At 36.3% G+C, this 20569-nt stretch overlaps 1 long non-coding RNA gene across 1 annotated transcript in view; it reads right to left on the reverse strand.

Annotated features, from left to right (window-relative positions):
- Nucleotides 1-9755: 9755 nt before the first annotated feature.
- The window catches only part of LOC141728682 (uncharacterized), a 72398-nt gene continuing 61584 nt past the window's right edge, over nt 9756-20569 (reverse strand). Inside the window, exons 2-3 of the long non-coding RNA XR_012579828.1 lie at nt 12230-12362; nt 9756-11506 (exon numbers count right to left, since the gene is read on the reverse strand). This is a non-coding gene — a long non-coding RNA (uncharacterized LOC141728682). The remainder of the gene's footprint in view (nt 11507-12229; nt 12363-20569) is intronic.

A 20569-nucleotide genomic window follows, 5' to 3' on the forward strand; every position in this document is an offset into this window, starting at 1 on the left:
TTTAAGTCTTTTTGAATCCTGTCCTTTCTAGCTGTAAGTAATGTAAATCTCATATACATCTTCAACCAACTTAATTAATATGCAATACATTCTGACTTCTCAGATTGTCACCAATGGCAAAAATAAACAGTGAAAGTGAGGGCAGAGGAATTATTGATGTGTAATTTGTAAATATGTTACTGCAATGTTAAATCTAGTTGTCTTTGGTTTTCTTTTGTGGTCAGTAGTAAGCAAGATGACAGTTCAAAGTACCTAAAGGTGGCTTCTCCTTTGTTTCTTTTACTGAAGGTTGTCTATGCAGGGAGCCTAAAAATGAGATTTGTCTAATCAAATGCAGACTTGAAGAGCTGTGCTGGTCACTTAAGGCTTCCTTTCAAGGTCAGTGGGAAAAATAGGGAGTAAATCTTCTTTAAACTGCACGTCTGTAATAGGTCTAATGAATCACTTTCTACTTCTCCCGTTGACCTTAAAAAGAAGCCTCAAATTACTTTCTTAAGTGCATATGCCTTCAGCTTATGTTGTAAATGCCAGAAGTTGGCGCAATGAATTCCACACTAACCTTCTAATTTAGATTATTAAATTTAGGTAGCAGCTTCATGCATAGCTCCAGGCCATCCAGTAATTAAACTTTCAAGTATTGAAAAGTGTACTATTGTGTTACCTCCCAGTTCATGTTTAGTTTTCAGACAGCAAAAAGAGTTCAGCAGATACTTTTGACCCCCAAACTCTCCCCATCTTTTCTTTCCAGGCCTGTAGCTCCCACTCCATATCCACTTCAGAGAGACATCCAAATTCATGTTGTAAATCTTTAATTGGCAATGTCGTGTGGGCAGAGCCGCCTCCTCTTGTGAGGCCCCTATGATCCCAGCCCTCAGCAGGATCACTTGCTCCCTCTAAACAGTTGGCTCTGGGGTACTGGTCAAATTTTTGGATGCAACAGGAAAATTCTAGTTCATAAAAGTGTGTAACTATTGTGATTATGCATTGCTTTGCCTGGAAGCAAGGGAGATCCTTGGAGACATTGCCTGAGACGGCTGCCAGAGAGTTTTTCACAGTAATTTATGAAATTGGATGACCCTCAGACACTTGTGGTGTTGAACAAAATAGGACCAGAAGCAGAGAGGTGTCTGACCTGGACATTAGGAGAGAATGTGTCATCCTTTCCTTGTCGAATTCTGTCTCAGCTCAGAATCTCTAAATTTTGGCTTGAATCTCCTTCCAGTGCATATCTGGGACATCAGCAAACTGAACAAAATGAAATCAAAGTTTGAAAAAATGTAAGCTACCTATTTTTCTTATGCACTTATAATAATATACTTCTAGCATTTTCAAAGAGTTTTTACAAATAAGAGGTCACTGTTTCCCAATGCAACTTATGGTGGCACCTGTTTGACAATAATTATTATCAAACTCTTCACTGATTTTTTTTTCATTTTTTCTACTATTTATAATGATCTACAAATCATGAGAATATTTTCTCGTTAAGAGAACTGCCTCTTCAAAAACAAGACTGTACTCAAAAAATATATATATGTCTCTTAAATCGTCAGTGTTTCTAAAATAATGTGAGCTTTTCCCGATTAGGATTTTACATAAGAAAATGACACACAATTAAGATAATGGCAATTGCAAACAAACTCCTCATCTGTCCGAAGGAAATGTTTCCTGAAGCAGCTGACAGTACACTTAGAAATAAGACACACTCTGTGTCTGTGCAAGTGGAAAATGAAAGTGTGACTTCTACTACCGCTACTTCACTGCACCATACCAGAGCTCTCCAAGCAGGGGGAGCGCAATCTGCATGGGCACCACAGCACCTTTTGGGGTTGTCCCTTCTAGTGGCACTGGCAATGAAAACCCCATGGAGCAGTGGCAGCAAAGCACTTCCCGAGGAGCTGGAAGGGCTGCAAAACTGAAGGCGCTTTGCATACCAAGCTCCCACCCAGCAATAACCCGCATCTGATGGAGGTGGGTAAGTCAAACTGTTTGCTTCTTTCACTGAATAAGAAATATTCTGCCAGAATGATATGAAACTGGAGTCATTGTAAAGGAGGGAAATTCTAAAACTTCGAATGCAGTGATAAATTGTAGCTGTTGCTTTGGGTCACATCTTTTAAAGAGCTAGTAGTGCTGCTTCTGCAGGAATATAACCAGCTCAGAAAATGCCTTACTTCAAGACACAGAAAGAGGGTAATGGTGATGTATGCACCAAGTACTGTAGAGATACCATGTGCCTTAAGTAGCTGAAGGACTTGAGGTGCTAGTCTTATTTTGGGGAAGGAAAGCAGAGATGCCCAATAGAAATACAGGGAATTATCAGTGACTACAGACTATGGAGTAGAAATTTGGAGGAAAATGGTTAAAGAGAGAGAGAAGATAAAAAGCTGGGATAGTGGATTAACCAGTGGAGTCTGCACTGGGGCTAGAGGATATGTATGTATATTTGTGTACATCCCTGAATATATATTTTTCTTAAGTTTTCTACAGAATATAATTTTCTTTTACTAGGTTTGTCAACAGTTGTTAGAACCATTCAACAACATGAATATACCCTACTGTGTGTGATAAATGAGTTGTATTTACATTCAGTTTTATTTATCACACAAGTTGAACATCACATCTCCTTTTTAATTGCTACCCCTACTGAAAGATGCTGGCCTGATTTACAGAGCAGTACAGCAAATGTAAGATTACACAGACTTGATAATGAGCTGTAAGCACCTATGAAAATGAGGCCAACTTTATACTTGGGGATTGCACAACCCAGGGCTAATGAAGCATCCATGCTGCTGAACATCTCGTGTATAAAACATTCATAATGGCAAGTACATACTGCAGTGTGGAGGCCGGTACTTTGAGAGTTTGTTGGGATTTTTGTCACCTACTTTTCCTTGAGCTTTGCGATATCAATGAGCACAGAGAGATGGAAAAAGCAATGACTTTGATTTTTGCTGACTGTAAGCATGGAACTTGTATTTTATACAGGCTTTAGTTTATAAACATATTTATTACCAAAGTATTGGCACAATTTGCTAAAACAGAAATCTTGATGATAGGTAAAACCCTCTAAATACGGACAAAATAAACCTAAATTTTAAACAAAATATGTCTGAAAAGAAAGCTAGCTCCTTCTAGGTTTTAAGGTTTTTATTTTGATTTTGAATGCTGAAAAAAATGTTCATGTGTATTTTACAAATTTCATAACTTCAGGTGTCATAATGAAGTCTGTTCTGCTTACTTCTGAAGCCAGAATGTGGGTTATATTGTGAACCTTGCTAACCTGCCATTTCATCCTGCCTAAACTCCTGTAGGGCTTGCACAGCTTCAGCACAACTTTACATTTTTGTAACTAACATCTTAGAAGAGGTAGAGAAAATACAACTTTGACCAACATTCAGCCTTACTGCAAAATATCTGGATTCTGAATTTGCGAAGTTTAGATTATACTCTGGCTGAATTTGTCCCATTGTTCTTGTAGAAACAAAGGGGATTTTGGTAGCAAACCTGTTAGAAAGTATTCAGCACTTACAATTCTGGATTAGTGTTTGAAAGTCTTATTCTTCATGAAAGGCTTGTTGATCTATATTGAAGAGCTACAAATTTAGAGTAAAAATTCCCAAAGATTCTGTAGCTATAGTATTTTAGGGTTGAGAATATTTTTTGCAAAATCTATTGCAATGCTGCTTGCAAGTTCCTTGAGAAGTGCATCAAGGGATTTAAACATGTGGTTGCAGGCCATGCACGCCCAGGGGAACTTAGTGCTTAGAAATTATTAGAGGCTATTCTGGTAAAGTAATGATCTCACTGAAACTGGCCATGAATGCATTAACAGCTGTACCTCCTCCTCACTAAATTCAAACCCTTACAAAGCACTGATTGATTAAATTGTTAGAAAATAATTAAACCATAATTGCACAATGAAAAATAACTGCCAGAATGGTGAAGGAAATAAACTTACCAGAATATTAATACTTTTTTTTTTTAAAATATAACATGAAAATGTAATTCACAGGACTTCAGCATCTTTTCTGGCACCAACGGGAATTTAAAGATTTCAAGTAACAGTTTTGTTGTTCAATATTATCAACTAAAACATGAGATGTACAATTAAAAAAAATTCTAAAATCACAGAGCATTGGAGTTTGGATAAAACCAATTTCTATCTCTCATATCAACATCTTTGCATGTTGCTGTATTTTATGTAAATCAGGCTGTATTTACATTCTCAAAAGAAAAAAAAATTAGACAGGACTTTGAGACTAATTAATTCCAGCAAAGGTCCTGGTAATGTAAAGGGTTGAGGTTATTTCACAGAAGCCTGAGAAGAGGCACCCAGCTTCTAAAATATGAAACATGATATTATCTAAATTGTGATTCTTTTGCAGCATCTGAGCAGCATGCACTAGTGGGAGGTGTCCCTGCCCATGGTGGGGGATCTGGAATTAGATGATCTTTAAGATCCCTTCCATGACAAGGCATTCTTTGTTTTTATGATTCTGTGATCTGTAGAAAAATATGCCTAGAATCTTACTGCTTTAAAAAATTATCAAGACTTGTGTTCCTCTTTTGAGGAAAGTTTGGTCATCTGATTAACCTCAAAGTGCTGGCAGAATCCAACACTTGCCCTTCATCAAAAATGATCCAATTGCATTAGGTACTTTTAAACTGAAGATTACCTGAACAGAAAAGCTGAAATGTTCTAATTGCATCAATTACCTTAAGTAATTCATTAAAATGTCATAACACTGAGATATGATGCTCTCCAGAGTTCATGCATATATGATACTTGGTTGCTTTAATGTTTATTTTGTATCACCCATAATCATTTTACTCAAACAAGATGCTTCTCTGTGTATGTAAGGAGAACAATGAAAAAGTTGTTGTTTCAGACCATGTAAAATGCGAAAAACTTGCACATGTATATGAAATTATATTTTTTTATCTTTTATTTTCACTCTTTATAGAAATAAAATTCTCCATAAATCTCTGTGAAGGCATGGACTATGTGATAATCTAATCTCTCAATCTCCTTTATATTTACCAGTGTTCATAGAGAATGTGTTTTATTTGGTTATTCAGTGCTCCAATGAATATCTCAGACAGAACTAGAGCTTGTTTGTGTTTAAGTTTTAGAGGACAAAAGGAAAAATAAAAGAGGCATCTTGATTTCCTGGTCTTACAAAACAAGTGAGACATAAACTATGTAAAATAAGACACAAAGATATCGTAAATAAATTGCTACCCAGTAGTAGATTTTGAAGTGCTTTGCAAACTTGGATACAAAAGTCAGCAGGCACCCCAGACACTAAGGGATTGTAAGAATTTGACATTTTCAATCAAAATATGACATGATTATACAATGCATAACTTTATTTCTGAGAAGTATTTTTGAAGACGACCTCATTACCCTAGCAGATGAAAGAATAAGAATATACAAAGACTCGAAGGTAAAGCTGGATAACATTAAGCACAACATTACTTCTTTTCAATAGTCAAAATAATTAATGGTTGGAGCTCCTTCAGAATTCATGGTTTAGGGTTCACATTGATATATATTATGTAGAAATTAATATGTATTATGTAGAAATGAATATGTTGAATGTGGAGCCATTGAAATACAGAAAAGAGAGGACAAGCAATTGTGAAGGTATGCAAAGTGATGCTGAATCACAAGGCTGAGAGAGAGTTCAGAATATTTACCCCATGAGTTCTCCAAAGAACTTAGAAAATATGGGTAGGAAAAGAAACACTTAAGGAATTTCTACATCGTCTTCAGAGCAGAATACAATTCTGTGTATGGGAGATAAAGGGAAGGACCAAGAAAAAGCTAAAGAAAAATGTGGAAAAATTCCAAGATCACAGCGGTGGTATTTCATTGCAAATCAATGATTAATTCCTAATAATACAACTTGAAGACACAAAGATATGATTGAGACTTCCAGTTTCCTAGAATTGCACTCTTTGCACTCAGCAAAAATAAAGGCTAATTATTTATTTGGCATATTTTCAGAAAAAACAACATCAAATTTAGATACTTTGCACCAAGGATTTAACTTGGAGGTCCAGTCTTTAAAGATGCCTGTCAAAGCATAATATCATCATACAGAAACAGGCCTACAGCTAACCCTGAAGGAGTCAAACTCAACCAGGTAAAAAAATTAATCTGAGCAGTCTTTGATTTTCCCTTCCTCCACAAGCCCTGGTACAACAATATTGACTTATTTTAAGAAATTAAGACTTAATTATATCCTTTCTATAGTTACTAAGATGTTTCCCACAGTTATGTGTATAAACATATAAATACTAATATGTGAGCAAGTACAAACCAATAATATTTAATTAATTATGAGACGAAGTACATTACTTTTGTGCTTCAAGGTTTTTGCTTTTATTTTTACTATAAAAGTAAATCCTAAAATTATTTTCATTTGAAAATTCCTGGCATAACTTGAAACAGTGATGGTCTGTTTCACATCAGTATTCCTTATTTTTTAAAAAGCAGAAGTCTGCAAATGAAAGTAAGTGGAATTCCCACCTCTTTCACTTTTCTAACTCTCCTCCAAAGTCAGACAAAAGACTGACCCATCTTTATGTGTGACTCATACTTTAAGCGGTTCTCTGGCTCCCCAGTGGATCTTTCCATACTTTTAGAGAACATGGGCAATGCAAGAGAGGGATTTATTTCACCACAGAATGATGAAGAACACAATGACTGCACAAATTTATGATCTTCTGTGAAAAGAGATAGCACTGTTGGGAACAGTCACCAGATATGTGATAAAATATGCAATCTAGATAGGTTTGGGTTTTTAAAAATTAAATACTGCACAAATATGAACATACATAATGTAAATCCCTGTATTTGTAATATATGGTTATAAATATTTGTGAAATAAGTAAAAAACCCAGCACACCTAAATTTGCTTTAACAATTCATCCACATTAATGAAATCCTAGAAATTTTATATAATCAATTAACTGCAAAGAGAGCAGAATTTTTATCTTAGATGGTGCAAAAAACCATAACTGATGAAAAACCTTGGAGTAGAACTAAAGCAAGTGTGAGATGGTGCTATACATGCAGCTTTTATTTCTAAAAGCAGAAGGGACTCCTGCTTTGCAATAACAGAGGGATGGAACTAGAAGAAATCTGAGTATCTAGTCAAAAATAGGTGAATTTTTGCTATATATGATCTTTAATTCATACAGATAGTACATATTTGATGATGAAAAAAGACAGTCACTAGTGTAAACAATGTTAGAATAGAATTTCATTTAGTTTTATAGGTAAGTCAATACATCAATATTACCAGTGTGGTTCTAGGCAAATATAAGCAAGTCTAAGCCTGTCAGAATACATGGATCTATGTTATCTGTTGAAAATGATATTTTTATTACTCAGGAGAAGATTTGGAAAGTCGTTTTATTGAAGAATAACAGTTGATCTCAAGTTTTCGAAAGAGTAAGCATTGGTTTATTTGCTATCCTTAGTCATCCTAATCTGTCAAAATAGTTAACATAAAGGACAAAAGAAATCACTGAGCATGTTAGGTTTTTATCATTCAAATGAGAACATGTTATTGTTGGGGCAACTTATTTTTTGTTTTATTACATTTCTGCTACTACAGTTAATAAATTCCATCAGCCTAATCATGCCTCAATACCACACTTTTAGTCAGTCACAGAGCACCATGTGGCTACTCTGCATCCAACTCACCTTTGGACTTAAAGTGCGTTCATTATGCTTTGCTCTATAAAACAAAATGCTGCTTTGATTGGATTCCAAACTGTCAGCTGGAAAATTGGGAAAGCTACTGCCAGGGATCTGGAGTATTTAGTTACATATACATGACATAAACAAAAAAGAAGTAAGAATTCTGACTTAACTAGAAGGATACCACCCATGAATGGAGAATGTCTAATATGAATTTAATTCTCAGAGCTGACTACTAAGGAAGATAAAGGGAAATAAATGATCTCACAGCTCAAAAGCCAACATCAACAAAATGCTAGGTTTTAACTTGGAGGTAATCAGGCTACCTGAAACATGTGGAAGATTCAATGATCTGTTCATTTTACTGCTTGCTATATCTAATACGTGGAAAAAGTACCTTGAGTAGGATAATTTTGACCTCTCTGTGAGAAGTCTCTTGGGTATTAAATAACTTATCCATTCAGTAGTACTGCTGCTAGTACCCTGAATGTACTGATAACCATCAGCAGGGCTTAGAAAAGTCCATCTGAGCATTGCAAAGACAGCACTGTAGTTTTGCTCAGAAAAGAAGATTGAGTAAAACTTGAAAAAAGATTACTTACCTCTAAAAAACAATAGCTAACTTTTCATTTCAATCATCTAGAATGGGCCTTTTGATATTAGAAAACTCTTAGAAGATAATGAAGATTAATAAAACTTACAGCTCACTGTTACAGTCTCCTGCCAATTCAACACAGTCCTGTCAGAATTCTTCTGGTATAATACTGATCTCATACAAAGAATTTTTGACCTGTCAAAGCAAGAAAAAAATTCTTTTGATTTTTCAGAAGAAATCTGAAAATCACCAATGCTATTGAAATGACATGTATTATAAAAAACTGAATTATCAATAGAATTGAATTAAATTTCATTTTAATATTATTTATACTAGTTATTGTGCTTTTTCACTATCAAGAAGTAAACAATATATTTGGTAAAAACTCTAATGACGATGAGAAATAAGAATGACCAAATAAAATATGTACTTGGAAAGAAGAGTTTTCCTCTCCTATGTGTTATTCTGCATAAAAGCAGGCATTGAAGATTTCAGATGAAGTACAGTCACATGGATACTTACTCTTCAAAGCAAAAATAAATTAAAATTGCAAAATTATATTACAGTTACATAAAAGATGTTTCACGGGAGCTCTGGAAAGTTGTCTGTTAATGTTCCCACTAGGTATTACTCAGCAGCACACAAAATTGTGCCTTGGTATTCAAAAAGGCAATGAGTAAGTAATACCCTTTGTAATAAATAGTTTACCAAAGGATAGCTGTGCAACTGTTTCTTCTGGTCATAAAAACACTGCAATTGTTTCTTCTGGCCATAAAATTTGTATAGAAGTCCATATATTTTCACAACGATTGATTGGGGTGCCCTCTGTATGTAATGTAAATATAGAAGAAAGATTATCATCTCTGAAAGAGAATAAACCAAAAAAAGCAATTTGAATTTAGCTGTCATCTATGTGTAGAAGTCTAAGTGTTCAGTATTTTGACATGTGCAAAATTAAATGGTAAAGGGAGCTAAATAAATTCTTAAGCAATAGAAAAATTAAATGAAATTATTGTGATTTCAGTTATAAATGGTAAATAATATTTTAGCTGACTTCCAATAATTACTCCTGGCCCATATGGCACCTTCTTTCATGAATTACATTCTCAGATTCTACATAGGCTGAAGAATTTATTTGTACACAAAATTTGTGCGTTATTAAATTTGGAAAGTTGATTTTAAAAGCCAGAAGCATATTCAAAATATTTTAAAAATTAAAGTCAACTTCCATGAAGTGTTTGTTTAAACTATAAACAAAATAAGATAGAATACCTCATAACTAAAAAAACCACAGACAGAAAGTAGGTATTTGGTTGACATTAACAGGAAAACACTTTTGGATATTCTGTTTCTTTAAACAATGAAAGCCAGGAGAAACTGCATCAGAGTCAAGGCATTCACAGTTGTGCAAAAGTGTTTGAAAAGAGAATATAGACCATTTCCTCTTTGGCATCTTACCAGACACAGTTTTTATCCCAGCACTGCATGGATTCTTTTATTCTATGGCAGTGGCTCAATGCATGTTATAGCCTCAGAGAACCTCCTCTCTGCTTGCAATATATATTCTCAAGATGCAGAAGAAAAAAAAAATAACAGCAGTGTAAGAACTGGAATAACTGTGGCCATTGGCAAAGTTCAGACGGCTTCTCTTTAAGAATTTTTGTGTTTCCTTGTCTCAATTACAACTGCTTGCTCTCTTCTTCCTGTCTTCAATTACCTATATCCCATTTTCACATTTGTTCTTGTGTCCTTGTTCCAATTCATTGGCATTGTGAAGTCACTCAGCACACACAGGGCCTGTTTACATTCACATCTGAGTTTGGCTCAAGAGTGTGCTTTTGAAATAATTCCCTTCTTCATGCTTTATGTATCATGGGTTGGTTCACATCATAGAGCAGCTGTATTATGTACGAGACTTCCTGTGGGAAATTGAACTGAAAGATGCCCTCCAATGCACCCCAGCACTGGTCATTGCATCGCCTGCATCAACTGCTTCTCCCTACACACTCACTCTTGCTGGATTGCACTTCTTCCTAATACCTGCAGTTGTATGCAACCAGCAGCAAGCCAAGTGCTATCTCTTGCTTGCCACAATAATCCATTTCCTTCAATTTTTATGTGTCTTTGGATACATAGCTGAATTATTTTTTTAATTAAAGGATGTGATGAAGAATGCAGCCTCTTGACCCAGGAGTTGGAGACGAGGCTGTTTGGAGTATATTGTGAAATAGCAAGAGATCTGTCATCCAGTTTAGTGTGATTAATGCATATGAAAAGCAAAACATGCAACATGTGCATTGAATCAGTCATAGGGTGGGCAGGGTGAATCCTGTTATTACCTGGGAATACATCCGTATGTCTGTCCTGTCCTTATACATAGCTTAGGTCACCTTCCTTGCACATTTTAATAATAGTTCTCAAAATGAACTAGTAATAACAAAATTGGGGTGGTGATCTCCTGTATGACCAAACAAAGCACAGTATCTAGGCTTATTCCCAATACTAATTTTGAAGAAGGTTGGAAGATGGGGATCTTTCACAATTGTGATTGACATGTTGAAATAAAGAGAATGCAGCGACCATATGTTTTGTGATTCTGACTGAAGAGATTGTCATCAAGTTATATATCTGTCTAGCCAGTTAATGACTAATCCAAAGCTCTTCTGTTGTACTGTTAATTTCCTGTGCTGAACAGTGTTTCTCTAAGATTACAATGATCTTGGGATTTCAGCATTATTTCTGAGGGTGGTGTGTTTACACTGAGTCATCCATCCATCCTGATGCCCTCACCTTCTTGGAAGTTCTTTTTAGTAGAAACTTTATTTTCTTTTAATTTGCTTGAAGAGTCAGATGAGGCTTTGGACTAGTTTCAAGAATGTTAGCAAATGCTGCAGGGTCAGTTGGAGTGATTAGAAGTTAGTTCTGGGGAGCAGCAGAGCTATCCAAGTGGTGGAGATCTCCAGGGTGAATCAGAGGACTCTGACTTGAGCTCATCTGCAACTTGAAAGTTTGGTGCTTGAAATGAAAGACTCATGTCTACCCTTGTTCTTTGAGTGACCTCAGCTTGGGTTTCAGACACTCCCTGAAGAGATCATACTGAGAGTAAGGCCTTGCACCGGGACACCATCAGCATCAATGTGCAGCTGTGCCTGAGCTCACACATCACCTATAGCTTGAATTCCACAGACAAAGTAAAACTTTGAGAGGAAAAAAAAAAAGAGAGGAAGAAAGCCATCAGAGTATATATCAGGTACATCTGGTTAGTACTGAGACCAAATGAGGCCAATAGCTACTTACAGCTAACTACCAGCATTTTCACTTTGCCCACTTCAAACCCAAAATACTTTTATTAATTATCATTAAAAAAAATAGCACTGGAGCTATCTCTATCTTACTGCTCCTAAACATGCTGCTTTCCCTCTATCCCAGTTCTCTTGTGGATTAAATTCTCATCTTCCTGAAGCCATCTGCAACTTTTTTTGCAGACTGACTCACCTGCCTCCTTTAAAACCTGATTCAGTCCCATGAGCACACCTTGCTGTGACCTTTTACAGCTAGCTTCCACTTTGCTCCCAGCTTGATTAATTTTGCCTGGTTTTCCCCCTGTGCTCTTATTTGCACATCTCTCCCATAGGATTTATTTGGCCTTGTCCTCTCTTTACCTTTGTCTCTCTCTTCAGCTGTCTTCCTTCTGCCTTCTATTTACACTCTTTCAAAAGGAATAGGGCTTTCCTTCCTGTGCTTCAAATATTCTTCTTTTTTCTTTCTAATACAGCCCTTTTCCTGTCCTCTTTTGCAAAGCCTTACTATAATAGATTTTTCTCACAGTGACCTTTTGTTTTCAAAAGTGTTAGTCTGAAAAATTGCTTAGCAGCAAAACCTCAAGGATGTATGCAATGGTAAAATGAAAAGAATCAAACCTGAGTGCTTGACCCCTGGCTGTGTGCAATGTTCAGTTGTTCCTTCTCCCCCAGGCTTTGCCTGGATGGTTCATACCAGTTTTCTCCAAAGCATCCTCACTTCATCTGGGGATGATTCACATCAGGGATTACACTGCAAAAGAGTGATCACAAGACTGCAACACTGTCAGCTCTCCCCACCCTGTACAATTTTTCACTACCCCATCCTTTACAACAAAAGAACCCTTGGGCCTGTCATAACCTCAGTGTCAGGTGATAAAAACATTTTGGTGGAATGTAGAACATTTTTCACAATATTTCAAGCACTTTGAGCGTAAAAGTAATTGTGTTTTAGGGCTATAGGTTACCATGTAAGCCATGTGGTAAACAGCTTCCCTGCTGTAGAAGGAGCCAGCCAGAAGCAATGTAGGCATAGGCACATGCACACAAATTAGCTTCAGGGACAAGGATATTATTCTAATTTTTTTTTCACTGTTTGGGTATGTTTTATTATTGTTTTTATTATTTGTTCTCATATGGAATGACCTCAGCTTATATGACTCACAGTGCTTTAGAGACATAATCTAATCCATCATGATGATACCATCTCACACTTATGGCTCCTCAAAGCTACAATTGATCTCAAGAGAGACATTTCATTCAACAATTCTTCTGCCAAGTTCGTCCATGCTACGTTCATGCTTAAACACATATGTGTAGCCTATGGATGAAAGAAGTGCTGAATTTTCCAGGAGCCCAATTTCCATTGAGGCTTTCTTCTGCAACTGAAAGCAGTAATGACTGGATGCTGCTGCTTCATACTTGTGCCCACAATACACCTCTCTGCTTTTTTTAGGTCATAGTCTTGCTCTAAGATCCACTGAGTATTGCAGGACTGCCCTGTTTATTACAAACTGTCTGCCAGGTTGTATTCTGATAGCTTGCTCATTGACCAGATGGCAAATGAATCTTCAGAGGTTATGTCAAGTATTAATGGAAAAAGAGAGACCAAGAGGAATTATACTGAACTGTCCTGGTTTATATGGTCATAACTCCATGAAGGCAAAAAATGTTATCACATTTCCACCAAAATCAGTGAAAGCCTATCCATTAGTAGAAAATATGTGGTAAACATAGTTTGAATGGAAAAGTGTATTTTTTTAGAGCAGTTCATATAGATGGGAAAAATAGACAAATGTTTTTGCACAGACTTTTTTCAGGTAAGAAAACAGAAACAAAGCACTTCAAATAGCTTATGAAAATTGGTCTCAGTTTAATTATCATCATCAGTCTGAAAAAAAGAAGAGGTAGGAGTTAGTAGTCGTAAGATAAGGTGATATGTTAGCAAAGGAGGAGGAGAGAAGTTCAGTAGCTCCTGTGAGAACACAGAAAAAGAAGTAATTATCTCCTATGCAGCAATGAGGAAGGAGTGATGTTTGGCACAAGGGAAATTCTAAAGTCTTGAACTCATTATATAATTTTTTTGTGGATTCAAGTTATGCGCTTCAATTCTTAGGCTTGTCTTTTAACGATACTCAGAAAGTTTTCCTTGAAGGCCAAGATGTAGTGATTGTTTTGTCAATGTTCTGCTAATGGTAACAGCTCTTCCAGCAGCTGTATTTGCACACCTTGCTTGAATATGTGCAAGAATATCCTACTGGATAAGGGATAGATGAAGTTTTTTGCATATTCAAAGAGTGAAAAATAATTGTAAAGAAATAAAGATATATGAAGGAAGGCGAAGAAAGAGGGGAGCCTGCTTCTGGAGAACAGTAGAAAAGGGAAGGAAACCTTAGCTCTGACTCTATATCTTCTCACAAGGGACAAAATAATAAAAAGGAAGTTGAAAGGGAAAAGATGAGATAGCCAGACTCTAGCTCTATAAATGAATCTTGACTAATAATAAAGATACTCTAATGATAAGTCTGGGACTTTGAAAAGCGAAGAGCTACATTTAAGAAAATAAATTCTCCCAGGCACTCATTAATTACTTTCTTCTAACAAGAAGTAGAGGAATGTGAAGCAGTGTATGGCTTCAAAAATACACCACATTGTTACAGGAGGCAATGAAAAAAACTGAGCAAGTTCATTAATTTTTTAAGACTGGAAGTTTTGTCAAAGTTTACTTAAAAGTTGTCTATTTAAATATATATGCAGACTAGTAGAAATATGCTGCAAAAATTTTTTTTCTTCCTTAGTAGTCAATAAGATAACATTGAAAAATCTGCTTTAAGCACTCTATTGCATTCTGGAGGCCACTACTTGTTTACTTGCTTTTTTAATCCTTTATTCTAAGGGAGGTCAGAGTGACTACCTCATCATATCAGTAGTACAGGAATGGAAAAACCTGATGGACAGTGAATTAGAGTGGACCACAAAAAAAAAAAAAAAAAAAAAAAAAAGATAGGCATTTAGTGGACTTGGTTTTCAGCAGCATCAAAGATTTAAGTTTTCTGGGAACATAGATAAGCAGGTCTGTCCTTGCTGTTCTCTCCTCACCAGAACTGAGGATTGATGCATTTATTGTGTGTTTCCCTTCAAGTATGGTTTGTGATGTAATTCTGTGCTTTTGAGGAGAGAAATATAGAGAAACACTGTCTGCTTAGAGAGAATGTTCCAGAGGGCTTTGGAATTCTATTGAACTGAATGCAGTGTTGGATGTAAATAAGAGGACAAGTGGGTCTTCATAGTTACTACAGGGCAAAAGCATTCTGGATATCAGAGTATGGGAAAACACAATTGCTTTTATAAGTGCAAACTTGTTTCCTGCTGTTCTTATTCACTGTGAAATTGTCAATAAGCAATTTTTACTCTTTCATCAAGCATGATATGAATTTAGAGTAAAAAAATTAAAAGAGAGAGTGCTGTGTTAGACTAATCAAAATAACGTCATTATTATGATGAGCTTAATAAGCCAAAAACGTATCTTAATTAATTAGCTTTAAATCAGATGCTAAAAAAAGTATCTCAGTTCTAAGTGGGACCTCAGATTAACTAATTAGTTAATGTTTGCAAAGTGTGGTGAATATGTGGAAAGGGAGGGAGCTTTTTCCGTAGTGCAGGGTCTGTGCTTAGGCTGGGGGATTGTGGTCTCAGTTGAGGCCCTGCCTAGAGTCTAGGTTTGCATATAGGAGAGATTATAACTTGGTGGCTACAGTCAGCTGCTGACAAAACAGCAGAGTTCTGAGCTGAGCTGTGCTACTGATGTACTGTGACTGGCAGCAAGTCTGTTTTGTTCCTCTATTATAGCAGAAGAGTTAAAACAGACTACTTTGGTGGGGCAGTAAGGTTCAGTCAGCTGATGTGTATGATGCTCTTGAAAGGCCATTGGGTGATACTGAGCATGAATTTCATCTCTTTATATCAACTGTGATCTAATGCAGTCCTAAGGACTGTGCTGGTAGGGTGAGGAAGCCATGAGTTCTCTGTGGCTTTCACAATGCTGTGTGCATGCATGAAAACAGGCCTTTTGTTTTGGTGGCATACAAATTGCTTTGATTTGCATATTTACAACTGAGGTGAAGTGACCACAGTACAAAAGGAAGGATGGGAGAGATTAAAAACAGAAGATGTTGAGGGGCAGCTCTCAGTGGCAGGCAAGCAGCACAAATAGATTGAAAAATAAGGGAATGCATAAGGTAGGCTGTGACACAGGGAAGGGCAAATTGGGGAACACGTACTTAGTAATAGTACAACAATTAATCTTTGATTCCTTCCCTGGCAAATGACAATACACCACTAGAAATTGTTTTTTCTCTGAGAACTGAAATAGACTGGGAGGGGGAAAATTCATACATGTTTTTATACTGTTATGGAGTAATTTGAGCACTTGTGAGGGACAGCAGAAAGAATTTATTTGCTCAATGATACTGTGTACATGAAAAACATTATAACAAAGCAGGTATGTTCACGTACCACTAAGTTGGCTCTTTCTCACATCCAGAGGAAGATTACACTTGCTGTATTTTGTACAAAAATTTGTGGCTGTTTGCTCTAGTTGTTTTCCCTTTTGATGATCTGCCTCTCCTTCTACCCCTATCTCCTCTACAAGCTGCACCCCTGACTCACCACTGACTGTTGCAGAACTGACATAACTGTGTGAGGACTGCCTCAGGGTTTGTGTTCCTGCCCAGGTGAGGACATCTCTTCCTTATTAGATTTATCTATGAAGTCAGAAACTAGCTTGGTCTTGGGCTCCTTCAAAAATTGCCAAGTAAATCATAAAATACTAGTGCCAAAACAGTGTTCCATGATGTCCAACTGACAGCAGCTTGAAAAGGAATCCAAGCCACAGCTCTTTTCCATATCCATTTACTCACTTCTCCCTTCTGCATGTTACACAGTAGCATGTATTTCTCATAACAATATTATTTCCTACTGCAAGTTTAATTTTCAATACTGTTGAAGTTCATTAAAATGATGAAAAATTTCACTTCCTATCTATGAAATACTGTTTTACAATGTTGACTATTTTAAATTCCTAAAATATATGTAATTTGTTAGCAATTTCTCCACTCTAAGGAGCTCCTTATATATTCAAGTACAAAAATGAAACTTCATTATATTTTGTCTATTTATCAAAATTTCATACAATAGTCCAATGAAAGCATGTACAATTTATTAAACATAGTTACTGATTAATTAATTTCAGGATTATTTCCCTTTCATTCTTAATATTTATCTCTGCCTCAATAAGGACTGGTGCTAGAGGCCTTCCCTGGTTTGGAAACAATAATTCCTATCTCTATACTTCAGTATATCATCATTTAGAATTCAACTGTGCCTACAAATAGCATCTAACATGCATTATTATGGATTTGTCAGCAATTAATTTAATCTTTTATTATATTGACAATTTATCTACCTTTTCTTCTCAACTGATCTTTAGACCTGACTAATCTAATTACTCTTTTGTTCTTCAAAGCTGAGAACAACTTGACTCATCTGCAGAAACCAGGACCACTGAAACATTAATGCACAATGAAGCTGGCTAACGGGGAAAATAAGTTCAGGTTACTTCAGTAACCTTTCCTTGAAATTCTACCTTCTTAATATTTTGTTTTATATTTTAGCTATATTCTGGCATATATTCAAATGGAAGAATATGCCATACTCACAGCAAGTAATAATTTAGAATTCATATCATGCTGTTTCACACTGGAAACATCAGCCAGTCAGAGTTATAAGAAAGTACAGTGGCCTCAGATGTGCAAAAAACCCACAAACCTGAAAACTGAAATAGTTTGACGTGAGTGTCTTCCTGAGCACATAGCGATGAGTATTTCTCTTGCCCACCCATTCTCCTAATTATGGTGAAAGTAATTTCTATATGTACCCTGCAAAGGGAAGGGCTCAAATTATCCTAAAGGCCAGACATCCCCAGATCTCAATTTCCATGTGGATCTTGGAGAGGTTCAAATACTCTTATAAGGACAAAACCCATCCCCACAATTCCCACCACAGATGCAGGACAGGGACCAAAGTTATACCTTCATCCTTATTACAATACCTACATACTTATTACAATGACTCTTTCTCTCTTTTTCTAGTCTTCTCCCTTTTCTCTCACAGTAAGTACGCTGATCCCTACTCATTTACTCTCAGTATCTTCATTTACTTTTTACCTTAGCCTTTTTACCCCTGCCAATACTCTTTTTTCCTCAGTTCACCATGAAAATATTCCTGTTCTTGCTTTTCTAAAAAGGGCCTACTTCCCTATCTTCCCTTTAAAGAGTGTGGGAAGAGTGTGGGTCCTTTTTTGTTGTGTGGGCTCCAGTACCATTTGGAAGATGCAAAGAATCTGGCAAACCCAAAATAAAACATACAGCATATGAAACAATATAGACACTGTTTGTAACAAAGAGCAATTTTACTAATTAATGAAATACATCAATTTTTAAATTGGCAATTTTAAATTGGTCCCTTTGAGAAAATCCAGCTTTCCTTAGAATGATACTAAAAAATCTGATAAAGTGCTGTTAGTATGCAGTGTGCTGTCAGGGGACATGACAGTGATAAGTTTTGAAGAGAAAGTGCAGACAAAGAGGTTTGATGAAGTAGAGCACATTTTCTTTGTTTCTGCCTAATTTGATGCAGCAGGAGATATAAATACAACTCATGGTACCTTGGTTCAAAGAAAAGAAACATAGCAATCTCTCCTCACACAGAACAAAAACCAGTTGAGCCATTACTTCCAAACAGATCTGGAAGTTTTGATAGCTACTTACTTTTTATCTGAGGTATGCTTGTAAATCCCACATTTAGATCAATTTCATTGCATTTTAGCATAATGTGATAAGGAAGGAATGTTTTTAAGGAGAACCAGAAGCCAGGTTCAAGACAGTTTCTGCTTTTATCAAACCTGGGCAGTTGGTAGCTAATCTCCTGCACCTTTGGTCTGCAGTACAACCATGCATAATTTTCAAATGCCTTGTCAGGACAGACCCAATGTCAGAACAGCAGTAAGTCAATACACATGTTCTGTGCTGTCAAAGGGAGGGCAAAGAAGACTGTACAGACTGGAACTTGTAGAACTGTGGTTTTTTATCCTCGGACACAGAAATGTGATGTTATCTCCCATCTCCCAGGAGATGAATTTGATTTAAGGAGTGAAGAATTCATTCTCAATAGCTATTGTCTTGAAGGACAGATTGTCAACAAACCTTGAGATGGTGTCTGAGCAAAAGATCTCTATTTCACTCCAGGTGATGTAATTCAAAACAAAATGTAAGAATCAAAGTAAAGTAAAAAAAAAAGAGTAACAACCAAAGAAATTTAATAATCTCCTGAAAATTCCACTGCAGCCTGAGGAATTTATCATATTAGCTATCATTTTTATCAGCATTATTATTTGATTAATTGGTTGATTGATTAAAAGAAATCAATGTAGCTAGTGAAACAATACACTTAGCTGACTTCAGATGTCACAGACAAGAAAAAAGAAGCACTATTCAAACCACATAGACCATATACCATCTTTAATCTGATTTTTTTTCACAAATGCTATTAATTTGTGAAAATGTGAATAAGTAGTAAAATAAAAAATACAAAACAAAAAGCTAAATTTATCTCTGATTATGTGGCTTTCAGGCTGGGGAATAAATTTATGCTTTTTATTGTTTGTTTCCTTTTGTTCTTTTTCTTATTGTAAATATTTTAGAGACTTTGTGATCTAATGGCACACCTGATATCTTCCAAAAGGTACTTTTAAGTTCACAGCTGGGAGCTTACAGTTATCAATATCCTCTTAATTAACCACCTATTTTCAGGGAAATGCTGCATTCAAAAACTACCAGGTTTGAGCTGCAGCTGTTTATCCAGGGCAGAGAGAAAACACATCCGTGTTACAAATTTCCCCTGTAAGCTCCATGCTCTAATGCTCTGTGCAGGAATGAGATGTCATGTTAAGTTCCATACCTTAGAAATATTTCATCCTTTGCTGAGTCTGCCAAAACCCAGTAAATTATTGCTAGAGGTGAACATAACCTACCCTCTAGAAACTTGCAGCAGACAGGCAAACAATTTCATACAGTCCAATATTGCTCTAGCAAATAATGCAACCATGCTGATTGAATATTCCCTATAAATCCCACCTCTGAGGAGATTCTGTCCTAGAAGAATAACTTTTTAATGTCAGAAGCAAGTGCAAAAAATGCTCCATACTATCTTTTTCATGTATAGGAACAATGTACAGATGAGGTTGAAATTGAATTTAACTCAATCCTTTCTTCAAAATTTTTAAGTCCTTTAGCTGATCCCACCTGAAAAACCCTGAAGCTCTACTCCACCTACTGGGGCGCAACCCATTGGGAATCCATCTTCTGATGTTGGCTGCAGCTTTCCATTGGAACAGCCACGGTAACAGCTAAGCTCATGAAGATTCTTTGAGAAATCTCTGCAGGTATGTGGACTGTGGGAACTCTGGTGAGGACAATGCTTGGCAGTACGCAGAGGGTCTCTGCAGTTACTCACCCCAGCCTCACTCATAGCTTTGGGAAGAGAACTGTTAAAAGATTAGACATCACTTTTTCTTCCTATCTATAGGTCCTCAGATACCCTGAAAAAGGGCAAAAAAAGATGTGTGTGAAAGTGGTGACCATTTTCTACCCATAAAAGGAAGCACTCTCGAAGCAGCCTTTGGCTATAGAGAAGCGCTGATAGCAGATGAGCAAAATAGCAGAAGGAATTTAAAAGTTGATGCACAGAAGAAGGATTGTGGCCTCCTTGATGTTAATTTTTTCATGTTTAGAAGGTGGGGCCTGAATAAGGAAGGTCTGACTATATATGCTGACAAATGTACACTTTTTTATATCACTGTCTGTGTATTACACACCTATTTCTGTACTGTTAATTGCAGCACTG

The sequence above is a fragment of the Zonotrichia albicollis genome, chromosome 3 (genome assembly GCF_047830755.1).
Source record: "Zonotrichia albicollis isolate bZonAlb1 chromosome 3, bZonAlb1.hap1, whole genome shotgun sequence".
Lineage (NCBI taxonomy): Eukaryota > Metazoa > Chordata > Aves > Passeriformes > Passerellidae > Zonotrichia > Zonotrichia albicollis.